Here is a 15,692-nt window from a genome sequence, read left to right as displayed (position 1 = left end):
CACCGGATTCGCTTGCGTAATCTGAACTTGTAGTCTCGGGCACGCGTTCCGGAAATGACTGGGATCACCGCAGTTAAAGCACGATCTGGGTCGTGGGTTTTGGTAGGTTGGTTGTGGGTTCTGCGGGTAGACTGGTGGTGTTGGCGCAATTGGGTTGGCGGGAAGGACTCTACAGTTTTCTGCAAGGTGACCAGCGCGGCCACATCGGGTACAAAGTCGACACGGGGTTTGGGTTGGGTGGTGAAATCTACAGGTTGGGCAAAAGGGGTGATTTCCTGTGTAAGGTTTCTTAGGTGGCGGGGCAGGGAGTGCTGGATTGGTTAAGGCATAGTTGTGGACTACAGGAGGTGTTGGGTAGGCTGACAGTGGGGTAGGCGCATAAACTGGAGGTTGGTAGATGGGTTGCTGGACAATGGGCGGGTTGGTAAGCGCATAGGCCTTGCGCCTGCGCTTGAGGTTGTTACGGTTTGAGGGTTCTGGTTTGGTTTCTGTTGGTTCAGGGACAGTCTTGGTGAGTTTGGTCTTCTCAGATCCCCGCAGGAACAGGGTTCCTGCTCTGACATGGTTGTCGCTGAGCACAGCGGCCAACTCGATGGCGTCAGAGAGGGTAACTGGGTTTCTAGCCCATACAGAATCTTGAATTTCCATGGGGAGACCCCCAAGGAATTTCTCTATGGCTCGGCGGGAAGGGGTAACAAGGTGAGGGACAAGCAGGCTTAGTTCATGGAAGCGCGTCGCGTACTCGCGCGCTTCTCCACTGTATTGCTTCAGGTTCCAAAATTCTTCCTCCAGGCGCTTAACTTCGTTGGGAGGGCAGAATTCTCGCGTCAGAATTTCCTTAAATTCCTCCCAGAGCATGTTGGAAGCAGCTTCTGCGCCACGCGCATGGGCTACTCCATTCCACCATGTAAGCGCTCTAGATTCCAGGACACTGGAAGCATATAGGGTTCGTCTGTCTGAGGGGCATTGGGTGTGGAGGAAAGTGTTTTCTATCTTCTCAAGCCACTGGAGCATCACGGTGGCTCCTTCAAGACCTGTGAACTTTGGAGGGTTACCCGCGTTGAAGGATTTAATGTTATAACTGGAGGTATTATTTTGGCTCAAGGCTTGGGCTATCGCGGCGGCCATTTCCTGGGAACGTTGCTGTCTACGCATACGCGAGGCTTCTCTTCTCTGAAATCGGCGAGATAGCGGAGGCATTCTATAAAAGTTTTAATTTTAGTTAATATCTTGATTTTAGCGCAAAGTTTTAATCTTATAAAGCTTGGTTTCGCGGAGTCAGTTACTGTCAAAAGTTAAAGTAAAATAAATGACCCTAAATGCAGACTTAATAAAGGTAACAAATTCGAATCAAGAATCGACAATTCATGTATCACCATGACTTTCCGAATTCCCAATTTAAAATATACGAGCAAACGAGTACTGGAGATTGACGATTCATGTATCACCATGACTTTTCAATCTTCAATATAAAATACACAAGAAAATGAGTATTGGAGGTTGACAATTCATGTATCACCATGACTTTTCAAGTCTCCAACCTCAGAACATAATCGTAAATGGAAACTGAAAATCAACTATTCATGTATCACCATGACTTTTCGGATTTTCAAATCCAACAAACGAATATGTAAGAAAAATCAATAAAAATCGAAATTCAACAAAAATCGAAATATCGCGAAATAAAACATAAAATCATATACTGCGCAAGCGCGAGCACATTTATAAATAACGAGTAATTAACAATAAGCGCGCAAACATGAGATTTCTCTCATGCGCGAGAAGGGACTCTTAGGTATTCTAGGCCGTTACGTCTAACCACCTATCCTAAAGTCAACGAGCTCTGATACCAATCTGTAACACCCCGACCAAAGGCGGATTATACATCGGGGCGCCACATATTGTTTCATTACTCGTGACACTATTGGGTGTCAATATTTAATAAATACATTCATTCGCGCACGCGCAGAGTAAACACAAGATAACATAAATCATTATATTATAAATCATAATATTCGAACAGCAATAACTTGTCTTGATACATTTTAATCTAGGTCCAAAAGTAAAAACGTCCTACGTGTCCACAAGCTCCAAATGTAGCTACAGCAAACCTGAACATGTGTTAAAATAAACGTCAACCACTTGCGTGTTGGTGAGAAATCAAGTTTAATACAATACATAGATAACAATAAATCTGCGCGCAACATGTGTATGTCTGGTTTTCAACAAGGGTGTAATCTGATCGGGACCAACTCTAAGATTCATAAGACTGCCAGTGCTCACAATTGAGCTCACAAACAAGACAAACTGTGCATGTGTAAACAAAAGAGAAAATCATAAACGATAGTTCTCCCGTGTTCATCTAATGGTACCATGAGAACTGCGGAATAGACCGACAAGACGGTTAATGATCCACACATACAAATAAACAGCCAAGTCTACGTCCTCAACACATGGGATACTGCGCGACTAAAGTTCATAAACAAGTTTAAGACTCTAAGTTTGTATGAACACATGAACATCCCAAAACATTAAAAGCAAAAAGGGATTAGGTACGAGATTACTCACTTGATAAACGATGCGGTGTAAGATAAAGCAAGAACCACTTTAAACAAGCACAAGTTAACCTATAAATAAGATTATTGTTTTAATGAATTGATTTAAGTCTTGATTATAAGTTAGCATAATTAATAAGTAAATTATTATATATAATATATATTACCGGAAAAGCAGGGCAGAACAGGGAGGAAGACGGAGGCAGAGAGGAAGACGGCAGAGAGAGCAAGGAGGAGGTTAAATTAAGTGTTTGTGTGTGATGTGTTAGGAAAAATAATATTGTTATTTATAAAGAAACCTTAGGGAACACAATCCCTAGAAAAGGGGAAGAGATCTCAAAAAGTAAAAGATTCCAAAAGCAAAAGATATCAAAAGATATGGCAGCTGCAGGGGGCAAGATAAAGCTGACAGGGAACAGTAAAAAGGCATGGGCGGTTCAGATAAAGGTACTGGTCAGGCATGGAAAAAGCAGATCTCAAAAGATAATGTCAGCCACTTTTTCTGCCAACCAATGGGGTTGGTGCGCATGCTGCGCCGAAAGTAACTTTTCAGACATAAAGCAGATTAGGTCAACGGCTCAAAAGATAAGACAACACAAAAGCAAACGGCTAGATTAAACAGAAGAAAACTCAAAGGGTTTAGCGCGAGAAGGCTCGAGCGCGAAGGCAGACACAGAAGGTCAATAGAGCGCGAGCGCGAAGGCAGACAGAAACAACCTTAACGCGTCGCGGAAAGAACTTCATTTCTAAGCGCGCCGCGGGAAGAATCACATTTCTTAGCGCGCCGCGGGAGGAACTAAAATTCCTGGCGCGCCGCGGGAAGAACTATAATTCTTCGCGCGTCGAGGGATGAACTACGATCCTTAGCGCGCTGCGAGAAGAACTACAAATCCTTAGCGCGTCGCGGGAAGAACTACCGTCCTTCGCGCGCTGCGAGAAGAATTACAATTCTTAGCGCGCTGCGAGAAGAGTTCATTTCGCGTATCGCTGGAACAGATGGTCTTCACGCAGGCTTCCTTGTAAGGAGCCTGGCGTGTGGAGCTGCGCAGACAACCTTAGGCGGGGAGGAACAAAGGACAAGCAAAGAGTTTAGAAGAAAAAAGAGGGAAACAAGGCTTAAGGGCGGGACGGCGACAAGAGGGAAAAGAGGGCGGAAAGAGAGAAGGAGGGACGGGACGGCGGAAATAAAGAGAGAGAAAGAGGCGGGAAGGAAAACATTATTATTAAAAATAAAGTATATGTATAAATATTAAATCATAAAAGAAAGAGATCGGGTCAGAGAAACGGGTACCTGGGTCGGGTCGGATCGGGGCAGATGTCACAACAAGGAACTAGGTTCTTTGATAATTTATTCCCTCTTGAGTATACCTTTATCAATCAATCATACCTTTAGTGTATTAACGTTATTCATTCAGATTTAGTTTAGTAATGACTACCTTTTAGGTAATTCAACCAAATCCCAAACGTTATACTATTTTAGAAGATTGATTGATACTAATGGTTTAATTAGAAGAGGTAGGATCATTAAACCTTCCAAAATCCATTTAATCTTTAGTCAGGTAGGGTACATAATCATCAAAGTTAGTAGGCCTTTGAGACCTAGATGACCTCCTGAGTTGATTATTGGGTTTATAAGGAGTTTCATATTTTCAGGTATATTAGGAGCAATATTAGTTTCTAAGTATGTAAGAGTTGGTGCAGTATGGTGTACAAGAGGTGTAATCGGAGTTAAAGTAAGCGACAATCTCTCCCCCCGCGTCTTGTACTTAGCCAAGTTATGATAAGGACTTTTACTGCTCCTACTGACCTTAGAAATATGTAAGAATTCAGCATGCTTAGGGTCAACATCAGAAGACCAATAAATTCTAATTGAGGATTATATTAATTAGTCTCGGTAAGAAATCTAAGTTTTCCCATATTTAGGTATCCAACAAAATTTGTTAGGAGTAGCATTAAATGTTAAGGAGACAAGATATAATGGAGCAGTGTCTTATACAAGGGATGTTTTATGAGGTAGATTAAGTTGTTTCTCCCCCATCTCTTGCATATAAGGACACTCAGTGCTCCCTCTGATCTTTTAGGCCTCTAAAACTCCATACAAGTTTTGGCGATTCATGTCATAGGAAACTTTCATACAGTTTAGACTTGATTTCCTTATTGTCCATATTTCATAAGAAATTTTAAGGACATATTTAGAAGGAATACTGATAAGTATATATGAATTGATTTCTTTAAAGAACTTGTCCAGTAGGAAACAGATTAGATACAAGTTGATATTCTTCTAAGCTCCACTAATAGCAGTGAATTTTAACTTATGGTGGACCTCACTTACTCCCTTTATCCAGTTTATATTTAGGGCATTTAACACATGCTTTCAAATCACTAAGAATGAGATTTAATGGCAATTCATCCTTTGTCAACCGAGTCATGATTTCTCATGAAAATTTTGGTCTTAATGGATGAAGTACGTAAGTCTCATTTATCTTTTGTTAAATTCTCATTTCTATGATAACAAAAGGTTGTGAAATTTGTAGCATCGCTTAGTTTTATCTTATAAGGTTTCTATTCAGATAATAACGACCGATAATATGATAGTTTTAGTTAGTAGTGACTTTGTTTTGGTCATTTAAAACCTTATAACTGTCAAAATGTAGCTTTAGTATTGATACTAAATTCTGAGTAAACTCTAGAATGTTTAAGGTATCATAAAGCTTAATACAAAACAGCTTTTATGGTTCTTACAACCTTAACATTAAATGAGTCACTGACTCTCATCTTAATTATTATCGATTTCTGATAAGGAAACGTATAAAACTAAACTCAACTAACATGTGTTAATAGGGATATTAATATTAGTGGAGTTAAATATCATTAATTGGTAACTACCTTTCTTAGCCAACTGTTCCCTTGAGGTATGGATAGTCTCTTTGCTCGTGCCTAGTCTAATGGCATGATTTTGCAGTGAGACTTTCCCTTTGAGAACTTAGAGCTGGAAGCAGTACTTGTATTTTGTTTCAAGACTTTAGAACTATCCTCTTTTAAGGTTTAGTGGTAATAAGGTGAATAACATTTGATTTTCAATTTTAGGCATTCCTTTTCCTGTACATATATTGCTAGCAACACACTCAGTTTCCTTTAGTACTTCTGAGTGTTATAGTTGATTCTTAAGGCATCTAATTGTACTGGTGGAAAAGTAATACACTGAAAAGACTTCATTAAGTTCCATGTATAAGCTCTCAGTTTATGGGTCATGGAATTAAATATTAGGATGTATTCACAAATGCCAATTAACCTTTTTATTTAGAATTAGAGTGTTTTGCATGCATCTTAGGAATTGTTTTGATTCTATTATTTCCATAGAAAAAAAAAAAAAAAAACGTTTGTCTTAGGAATTTTAGAATCCGTAATTGCTCACCTGATAGGAATCATGTAAGGAGTTCTTGATTATCATAAGAGACATATTTATTTATCCCACTGATTATGCTCAAGTGTTTTTCTGTAATACTTTTATCAGAATGAGCAGTAAGAATTTCAAGTCTTTAAGGATAATCAAGACTCAAAAAGGCAAATTTTATAAGACCCTTTTAGAAGCAAAACTCTTCTTAGGTTTTGTAATAAGAGTGGATGATTTAGGTTTGAGATTCAAACTTTATAGAAGAATTTTAGAGTGATTTATGTTATGGGTAATCTAATAAGGCAGACTGAAATTAGGATCATTAATGAAGGATCATTAATGTAAGGATCATTATGAAGATGTGATAATTTTAAGTATAACACCAAAATTAATTTTATTATACTTAAATAAAATAGATCACCGTTGGGCAGAAAATGCATTATTTAAGTATAAAATTCTTGTGCGAAAATAATTGTAACAAATCACCGTTGGGCAGAATTGGAACAATCAAGTTGTTATGCACAAGGTAAGTTTGCAATACATAAATGTAACAAATCACCGTTGGGCAGAATTGAGACATTTAAGGTATTTAAGGCAAAGTTAATGTCATTTGAGTATCTAGCAATTTTAGGATACTCATCTTTTAGATGACTATGCTTAGTTAGACTAAAACAACTTTGTTAAGCTACCACATTACCATTGGGCAGAAGTGAACTCATGAAGTGTTGTTTAAGTTAAGCAAAACTAAAGTCATGCGAATGTCTGATAATGTTAGGACATACACTTTTAAGTGACATACTTAATTAGACTTAAATAACAATATTAGGTTACACATCACCGTTGGGCAGAAGTGAACTATAAGTGTTATTTAAGTTAAGTAATTTAACGGAGCAGGGCCCCTTAATCAGTTAGGTTATATATAAGGGTTTCTGATCATTTCGCAACATGTAAGATATAAGTAAAGTTGCGATTTCTTCGAAGTGATGTTGCGAATTTGGTTAGGGGATTTTAGATGTTGCGAACAGTGCAGTCATAAGTAATGTTGCGATTGATGTTTTATAAGAGATGTTGCGAATGATGTTGTTATGAGAGATGTTGCGAATGGAGTTGTTGTGATGTAATCAGCATTGTTGCGATTTAAAGCACTCGCAACATAATTGTTGCGATTAAGAGTACTCGCAACATCCTGTGATTTTATGGGCTGATCGCAACATCAATAGGTAATACTCGCAACATCTTGCAAAATTAGCTCGTCGCAACATCTTAAGTAATACGCAACATCTTAAGGTTCGCAACATTAGTGACTTTTCGCAACATATGTCCCTTCGCAACATTCTGTGATTCTAGGTTCTGATCGCAACATAATTAGTGGACATTCGCAACATGTTACTCGCAAGATAATATGTAATTCTCGCAACATCATGCGATTTCGCAACATTTCATTTGTTGCGATTAGAGTCCAGTTGTTGCGAATAGATGCCTTGATTCGCAACATTAGCAGAATTCGAAAAGAATAATCAACCTGATAACCTTTTCCTAATTTTAAGGGATTTGGGAGATTCTGTTATAAAGTTTTAGATTATCTCAAAATTTAATAAGATTTCAAAATTATATCTTTTATCTTATTTAAAAGATTTTGAAATTAAACTTAGAGATAATATTATCTCTTTAAAGTTTTAGATTATCTCTAATTTTAATAAGATTTCAAAATTATATCTTTTATTTTATATTAAAGATTTTGAAATTAAACTTAGAGATAATATTATTTCTTTAAAGTTTTAGATTATCTCTAATTTTAATAAGATTTCAAAATTATATCTTTTATTTATTTAAAAGATTTTGAAATTAAACTTAGAGATAATATTATCTCTTTAACAGATTTCATTTTCCCAAGTTAATCCTAATTAAGGTTAGTTTTCGAAAATTATGATGTTCTTCAAGAACATTTTCGAAAAAAAAAAAACAAGAACAGTTTCAAGAATTTTACGAAACTGTTTTCGATTATATTATCAGATTTAATACTGGAATCGAAATCTGAAAGTTTTGTAAAACAGATTTCGAAAATAATCAGGTTTTTATAATGAACAGGTTTTAATCAGACCTAACAATTCGTTAGAAGTAATACGAACATCAGATCCAATCAGTTTTATGATGATGATCAAAACCGTAAACATAAGGGTTTTAATCAAAAACTCGTTTCCTATTTTAATTCCAGTTTTTATGGACATCGAAGAAACTGATTAATCAACATCTTGCTCTGATACCACATGTTGATCAGTTTCTACAATCGATGATATAATGGAAACAAGGAAATATGTAATACCTGATAATCCAGTGATGTTTGAGATTGACATCTTCTTAATCTGATCGAGTTCCCCTTTAGGGTGTATGGTTAGGATGGAGATTAGGTGTTCTTGATGAACACGATTTGAGAGAGAGAGGTAGGGGATGATTCTTATGGTGTTATTATTCATCATTAGTTATTAACCTCTCTAATAAGCTCTCTATATATACACCCAAGGGGAAACCCTATTAATGTTAGTAAGGGTAATTCCGTCCATCAAGGATTTACCAATTATAAACATAAGGTTATTTAGGTCAATGATCAATAATAAGATAAATAATTATAAGGGCCATATATAAAATATATATAAAATATATATTTATTCTAACATCGTGCATTATTGATTTAATGAAACAGTGGGGTAGGCGGTTATGTAAAACCAAACGGTGCAAGTCCATTATGCAGTTTTGGCAGTTCTCAATGTATTCTTGGCTTCTTGCTGCTCAAACAATTATGAATTTGTTTATGGAAAAACCAAACGACAGAATAATGCGAGTAATCTTATCAACAATAAATAGCATCCAACTAGTTCACATGTTGTGTGTTACCCGCTAATGTGAAGAAGTAATCTTGCGGTAGTTCTATGAATCTGTTCTACAAGATCCGGGACTGAACCAACCTGATAAAAGTTGAAGAAATACTTATTCCATCAAAGTGGCCTAAAATTGGAATTTTTGCAAAGAAACAAAGCATTTAAGTCATCAGAATTAATAAGCTGAAGTGTACCAAATGCACATAGAAGTCATCAACAATTGCTGCATTATTCTGCAGAAGAATAGAATGAAGATGTGTCTTAGAATTTTGCAATAATCGTGCAACAAGAGATATAGTGTCGGCTCCTGTACATCTTTCCTGCATCATAACCATATAAAATTTTAACGCACCTTAAAATATACGATGTCAGCAAATGAAAAGGCATACAACAATACACCTTGAGGCCAAAAGAGGTGCTGGTCACATGACTAAGATTTGAGTATGGTACACCGTTTGGCCTGTTATCAGTATGAGATGATGGCAAATTCAAGGGTGCAGATGAAGATGAAGAGAATGGGGATGGAGATTTGACCCACTGACCGCAGTCCCGCCGTATTCTGGATAAGGCTGTTTTCAGCTGATCTGAGCACCACCAAGTAATTTCATATACTCAGATAAAAATAATAAGTAAACAAAGAGAAAAATGATACTCACAACCAATCCTTTACCACCGGGATTGGTCTTCTGCTGACCAAAGCTTTCAAAAACAAAATGAAAAAATATTCCAAAAAACTGGCATATACCCTGTAACAATTGACTGGCTTAGATAAAGTTGTGTGAAAGACAGACAAGAAAACATGTTATTATTTATTCACATACCTTTAAAAACTCAATGTTAATTATGTCTAATCTTTGCATTAGCCTCGCATATTTATCCATCAGCCTATTGCACAAAAGCAACATTCAGTAAAGTGTACTTAATACACTTGGTTTATGAATTGGTTGATGACTTGATCTGGGTTGTGTTTTTTATCTTAAACCGCAAAAGGGTCAAGTGGGTCGAGTCACTCAAAGTCTATTTTCAATACATATAACTAGAGGTGCACAAACCGGTTTTTTTAAAAAAACCGGTTCGGTTATTAACCGGACCGGTTTTTTTGGCCCGGAAAAAACCGGTTCGGTTAATAACCGGTTTTTTTCCGTCAAAACCCTAACCGGTCTAACCGGTTAGGACCGGTTTAGAAACCGGTTAGAACCGGTTAATAAACCGGTTTTTTATTAACCGGTTTTTTTTATTAACCGGTTTTTTTTTTTTTTTAAATTTCGCGGTTTCAAATACGAATATTTGTTTTTTATATTTTGTACTTAATGAAGACCATTATTTTTTCACAGTATAAACAAACCGGTAACTACAAGGCAAAACGGTAACTACAAGGCAAAACGGACTGACCGAAGCCATTCTTTGCTTTCGTTGTTAGGGTTCTTTGCTTGGAAGATGAGTATGAGTGTGTGTTGGTGAATGTGTTTTCAACAAACCAAAGATTAAAAACACATAACTTTCATTTATAGTTTTTACATTAAAAATACAAACATTAAATCGTTATCGCATATTCGTAACTCAAAAATACAAACATTAAATCATTAACACTGAAGAAATCTCTGCCAAGAACTGTTGTTCATGATTTAACTCAAAAATACAAACATTAAATCGTGAACTAGCAGATGCTCCTGTTGTTCCCAATCGCAGTTTGTTCATGATTTGCCTCCATGTTTGCTGTTTCTTTAACTAAATTAGAAAAATCCAAATCAACAAGTAAATAAGAGCACATATTAGGAAAAAGAATGCTTAGACACGATTACATGAACAACTTGCTGTTTCTTACTCATGATTTGCCTCCATGTTTGCTGTTTCTTTAACTAATTTTCTTCGCTACCCGATCCCGAGCTATTTCTTAGGTAATCGTCGTACGCGGCTTCTTCATCGGTCATTGGTTGAGTGTGTCCTTCATTGACCTCGTCTTCATACAAGCCCGCTTCATACTCCATTTCCCCCTCGAGTGAGCGTTGATGTTGTGCCCTATCTAAAGAGTCCAAGTAATCCTTGTAGCAAATCGACATCTCTATAGCTGGTGCAGTGAGTCGAGTCCTCCTAATCGATAAAACCCTGCCAGAAACAGAAAAAGCAAGCTCCGAAGCTACCGTGGAAGCTTGGACCGTTAGTAAATCTTTGGCCATGGCGGCGAGGATCGGAAACTCATCCTCCTTACCTCTCCACCAAGCCAGCAAATCAAGACTTCTAAATTCATCCGGAGTCATGTGTTTCACAAAGTTGGTACCACCATACCTTCCAAGTTCACTGCTTGGGGTGTTTACCTTTTGACGTTTATCGGCGTCTTCCCAAATCATGTAGTACATCCCCATTTCAAGGTCGGTTTGGGATTGGGATTGGGCAACAGCTCTTAACGAGTCATGAATTTGGGAAGACGACCCGTATTTTGTAAGGTAGACATCATACATGTTTGACAAGGTGGTGTTGAAAGCATTCTTTAAAGTTTGGCTATAATAGGGGTTTTGATCGTCGTTTAACCCTAGCTCATCACAAATTTTTTCTATTAAAGCTTCAACACCACCAACATTGATGCAAGGGTTTAACGCAGCAGCACATGTCAAAACAGCGGGTAGTTCTTGAAAATATTTTCTAAATTTTTCTTTCATTTTTACACCCATATCAAAATAAGGTGCACCCCTACAATGAAGTTCACTCAACTTTGTGCACATGACAGCAATTTTTGGTAAAGCAATGGGGCTTGTTGGATAGTAAACCCCGGATAAACTAGTTGTGGAAGATTTAAAAATTTGAAGGACCTCCGTAACGATCTCAATCAATAACCAGTTTCTAGGATCGTACGGTGCACATTTACCCCTACTTGACAAAATTTGATGAAACGCAATTAATGATTCTTTTTGTTGGATGACTTTCTCAAACATATTACAAGTCGAGTTCCATCTTGTTGGACAATCCCAATTTGGGCCCAATCATTGACTATTAGCTTCTACACAAAATTTTTTGTATCTTGAAAATGTTTTATTGTTGCTAAAAACATCTCGTAACATTCTTTTAAAATTGTTTCTTTGCGTTTCGATCACGTTTAACCCATCTTGCACGGCCAAGTTGATAATATGTGCAATGCATCGGCTATGAAAAAACGCTCCATCACAAATAGGTTTATACTTTAATTTTAAATGGCCAACCGCGGCCGTATTGTTGGACGCGTTATCAAACGAAATTGAAAAGATTTTATGTTCAATCTTGTATTGTCGAATGACTTTATCCAAGATTTGAAAAATATTTCTACCCGTGTGCGGGTAATCAAACAATTGAAACGCAACGGTTCGTTTCATCATTTGCCACGACTCGGGGTCAACCCAATGAGCCGTCACACAAATGTATGAGTCGGGCGAACCATGAGGTACCGACCACACATCCGTTGTTAAGTTTACACCAGTTTGTAAGTTTGAAAAGTATGAAATTAGTTTGGATTTAGCGTTTTTCCATGCTTTAAGACAATCTCTTCTAAGGGTCGAACGACTTACGTGTTGGTAGCGTGGTTGAACATAGTTTCGCATCATCTCCGTGAATTGAGGGTTGTCGAAGTGGTTGAAAGGAAGTGTTTGTTGAATCACAAAGTTTGAAAACTGTTGACGTACCGCTTCAACGTCGTACGTAAACACCTCTCCTTGATTCGTCATCTCCGGCTGCGAACTACTTCCCGATTCGTCCTTCAAGGCCTTGCAAAAGGGCCTTTGTACATGCGCTTTTAAAGTGGAGTTTGCATCTTTGCCATAAAACTTCAAACAATGTTTGCATCGAGCTTTTTGGCTACCGTTAGACATTTCGCATAGGTCGAAATGTTGCCAAACATCATGGTTTCGTTTCGTGGGGATGACCCGAACGACCGTTTCTCCCGTGTTCGAGGCACCCATGTTGACGGATGAAGCAGCACTTTGGGAGGCCATGATAATCGACTACGAAATAAGAGTGGTATACTCGAGTATGAAATAAACGACTACGAAATAAGAGCGTATGGAGTGGTAATGTGGTATAATTGAGCGTGAGATAACAAAATAATCGCGTATGAAATAAACGTTTAGAGCGTTTGGAGTTGTATAATCGAGTGTGATCTAACCAATACCCAACCTAAACTATATATAGATGTTTGTGGGGGTAAAATGGTAAAAAAAAAAAACGGTCCAAAAACAAAAAAAACGGTCATATAGCCGTTATAAACCGGTTTTTCCATAACCGGTTAATAAAAAAAACCGGTTTTTCCATTAACCGGTTCGTTAACCGGTTTTGGATCTAGAACTTGTATCCGAAAGACGAACCGGCGGTTTCTAAACCGGTCAAACCGGTTTTTAAAAAACCGGTTTTCGTAAAAACCGGTTTCCGGTTTAAACCGGTAAACCGGTTCCCCAACCGGTTTTTTTGGCCATCTCTACATATAACCTCCTAAATCGTTTAAAGTAGAGGTACATTACTAATGTAATAACAATGATTTGGTGATCATGGTCAATGCATAAATTATTAATAGAAAAGTTTTCAAAAAAATGAATAAAAAGTGTTTGCAAATTAACCCAACTCATCCCGACCTAGTCCACTTCAGCCCATATAAAAGTATCCCCTTCAACCCAAATTCGCATTGACCCGTTACCAAATCTGCCCATATCACAGACTAGGGGTGTGCATGGGTCGGTTTTGGCCCAGAACCGTAACTATTGGTTAACCAAAGAATGATCACCCATTGGTAATGAAACATCTGAGCCTGACTAAAATAGCTCAAAACAATGTTGGCAATGTAATTGGGCTGGAAGTTTGGGCTTGAAATGTTTAACCACTACACATTGTTATTAAACATTTGGCCTTGAATAATTGAAGTTTTACTATTTGACATTTGTGTATATTGCATAGCATTCAAAAAATATTATATAAGAGAAATCTGCATTTTGTCCCCCTGGTTTATATCGTCGCGAGATGGGTTAACCCCTGAAAAGATTTTGCGAACTTTGTGCCCTTATGTTTCTCCGGCGGTTTCTTCTGACTCCTACCGTCAGTTGACCGTCCGTTGACCGTTGGTATTTTAGTAATAATACCAACATAGTAAGGGTATTTTAGTAATCTTCTTTCAATAAATTATAAATATAGTAATAATAATAATAATAATAATAATAATAATAATAATAATAATAATACTCATCTTCATCATCAGAGCAGATCATCATCTTCATCATCATAAACCTCAAACATACTTAATGTTCTTCATCATCATCAGTTTCATTACAAGTAATCGAATCTCTCAAATCCTCAAACCCATAAGTCATTCCGACCAAAACCCCTAACCTCCGGCACCACGTCGCCATGGATTCCGGACATCTCGTTTTTCCGGTCATTCGGGTGAAAAATTTACTAAAAAATGGTTCGTTTGGTTGTTTTCGGGTGAAAAGTTTACTAAAAAACGGTTCGTTTTGTTGTTTTCGGGTTAAAAGTTTACTAAAAAACGGTTCGCTTGGTTGTTTTCGGGAGAAAAGTTTATTAAAAAACGGTTCATTTGGTTGTTTTCGGGTGAAAAGTTTACTAAAATACGGCTCGTTTTTGGTTGTTTTCGGGTTAAAAGTTTACTAAAAAATGGTTCGTTTTGTTGTTTTCGGGTTAAAAGTTTACTAAAAACGGTTCGTTTTGTTGTTTTCGGGTGAAAAGTTTACTAAAAAACGGTTCGTTTGGCTTGTTTTCGGGTTAAAAGTTTACTAAAAAACGGCTCGTTTTTTGTTGTTTTCGGGTTAAAAGTTTACTAAAAAACAGCTCGTTTGGTTGTTTTCGGGTGAAAAGTTTACTAAAAAACGGTTCGTTTGGTTGTTTTCGGGTTAAAAGTTTACTAAAAAACGGTTCGTTTTGTTGTTTTCGGGTGAAAATTTTACTAAAAAACGGTTCGTTTTGGTTGTTTTCGGGTGAAAAGTTTACTAAAAAACGGTTCGTTTTGCTTGTTTTCGGGTTAAAAGTTTACTATAAAACGGTTCGTTTGGTTGTTTTCGGGTGAAAAGTTTACTAAAAAAACGGTTCGTTTTGGTTGTTTTCGGGTGAAAAGTTTACTAAAAAAACGGTTCGTTTTGGTTGTTTTCGAGTTAAAAGTTTACTAAAAAACGGTTGTTTTGGTTATTTTCGGGTGAAAAGTTTACTAAAAAACGGCTTGTTTTGGTTGTTTTCGGGTTAAAAGTGTACTAAAAAACGGTTCGTTTGGTTGTTTTCGGGTTAAAAGTTTACTAAAAAACGGTTCGTTTGTTTGTTTTCGGGTTAAAAGTTTACTAAAAAACGGCTCGTTTTTGGATGTTTTCTGGTTAAAAGTTTACTAAAAAAAAGTTCGTTTGGTTGTTTTCGGGTGAAAAGTTTACTAAAAAACGGTTCGTTTTGTTGTTTTCGGGTGAAAATTTTACTAAAAAACGGTTCGTTTGGTTGTTTTCGGGTGAAAAGTTTACTAAAAAACGGTTCGTTTTGTTGTTTTCGGGTGAAAATTTTACTAAAAAACGGTTCGTTTTGGTTGTTTTCGGCTGAAAAGTTTACTAAAAAACAGTTCGTTTTGCTTGTTTTCGGGTTAAAAGTTTACTAAAAAACGGTTGTTCTGGTTGTTTTCGGGTGAAAAGTTTACTAAAAACGGTTCGTTTTGGTTGTTTTCGAGTTAAAAGTTTACTAAAAAACGGTTGTTTTGGTTGTTTTCGGGTGAAAAATTTACTAAAAAACGGCTCGTTTTGGTTCTTTTCGGGTTAAAAGTGTACTAAAAAAGGTTTGTTTGGTTGTTTTCGGGTGAAAAGTTTACTAAAAAACGGTTCGTTTGGTTGTTTTCGGGTTAAAAGTTTACTAAAAAACGGTTCGTTT

The 15,692-nt window shown here is 37.0% G+C and overlaps 1 pseudogene; it reads right to left on the bottom strand.

Annotated features, from left to right (window-relative positions):
• Window positions 1-15,692, bottom strand: part of LOC143612659 (uncharacterized) — a 43,042-nt pseudogene that overhangs the window by 10,552 nt on the left and 16,798 nt on the right.

This window comes from Bidens hawaiensis, unplaced genomic scaffold, assembly GCF_021521415.1.
Source record: "Bidens hawaiensis isolate Kalapana, Puna unplaced genomic scaffold, B.hawaiensis_p1.1 tig00035161_1, whole genome shotgun sequence".
Taxonomy (NCBI): domain Eukaryota; kingdom Viridiplantae; phylum Streptophyta; class Magnoliopsida; order Asterales; family Asteraceae; genus Bidens; species Bidens hawaiensis.
The sequence above is the reverse complement of the archived record's forward strand: the minus strand, read 5'-3'. Positions and strand labels throughout refer to the sequence as shown.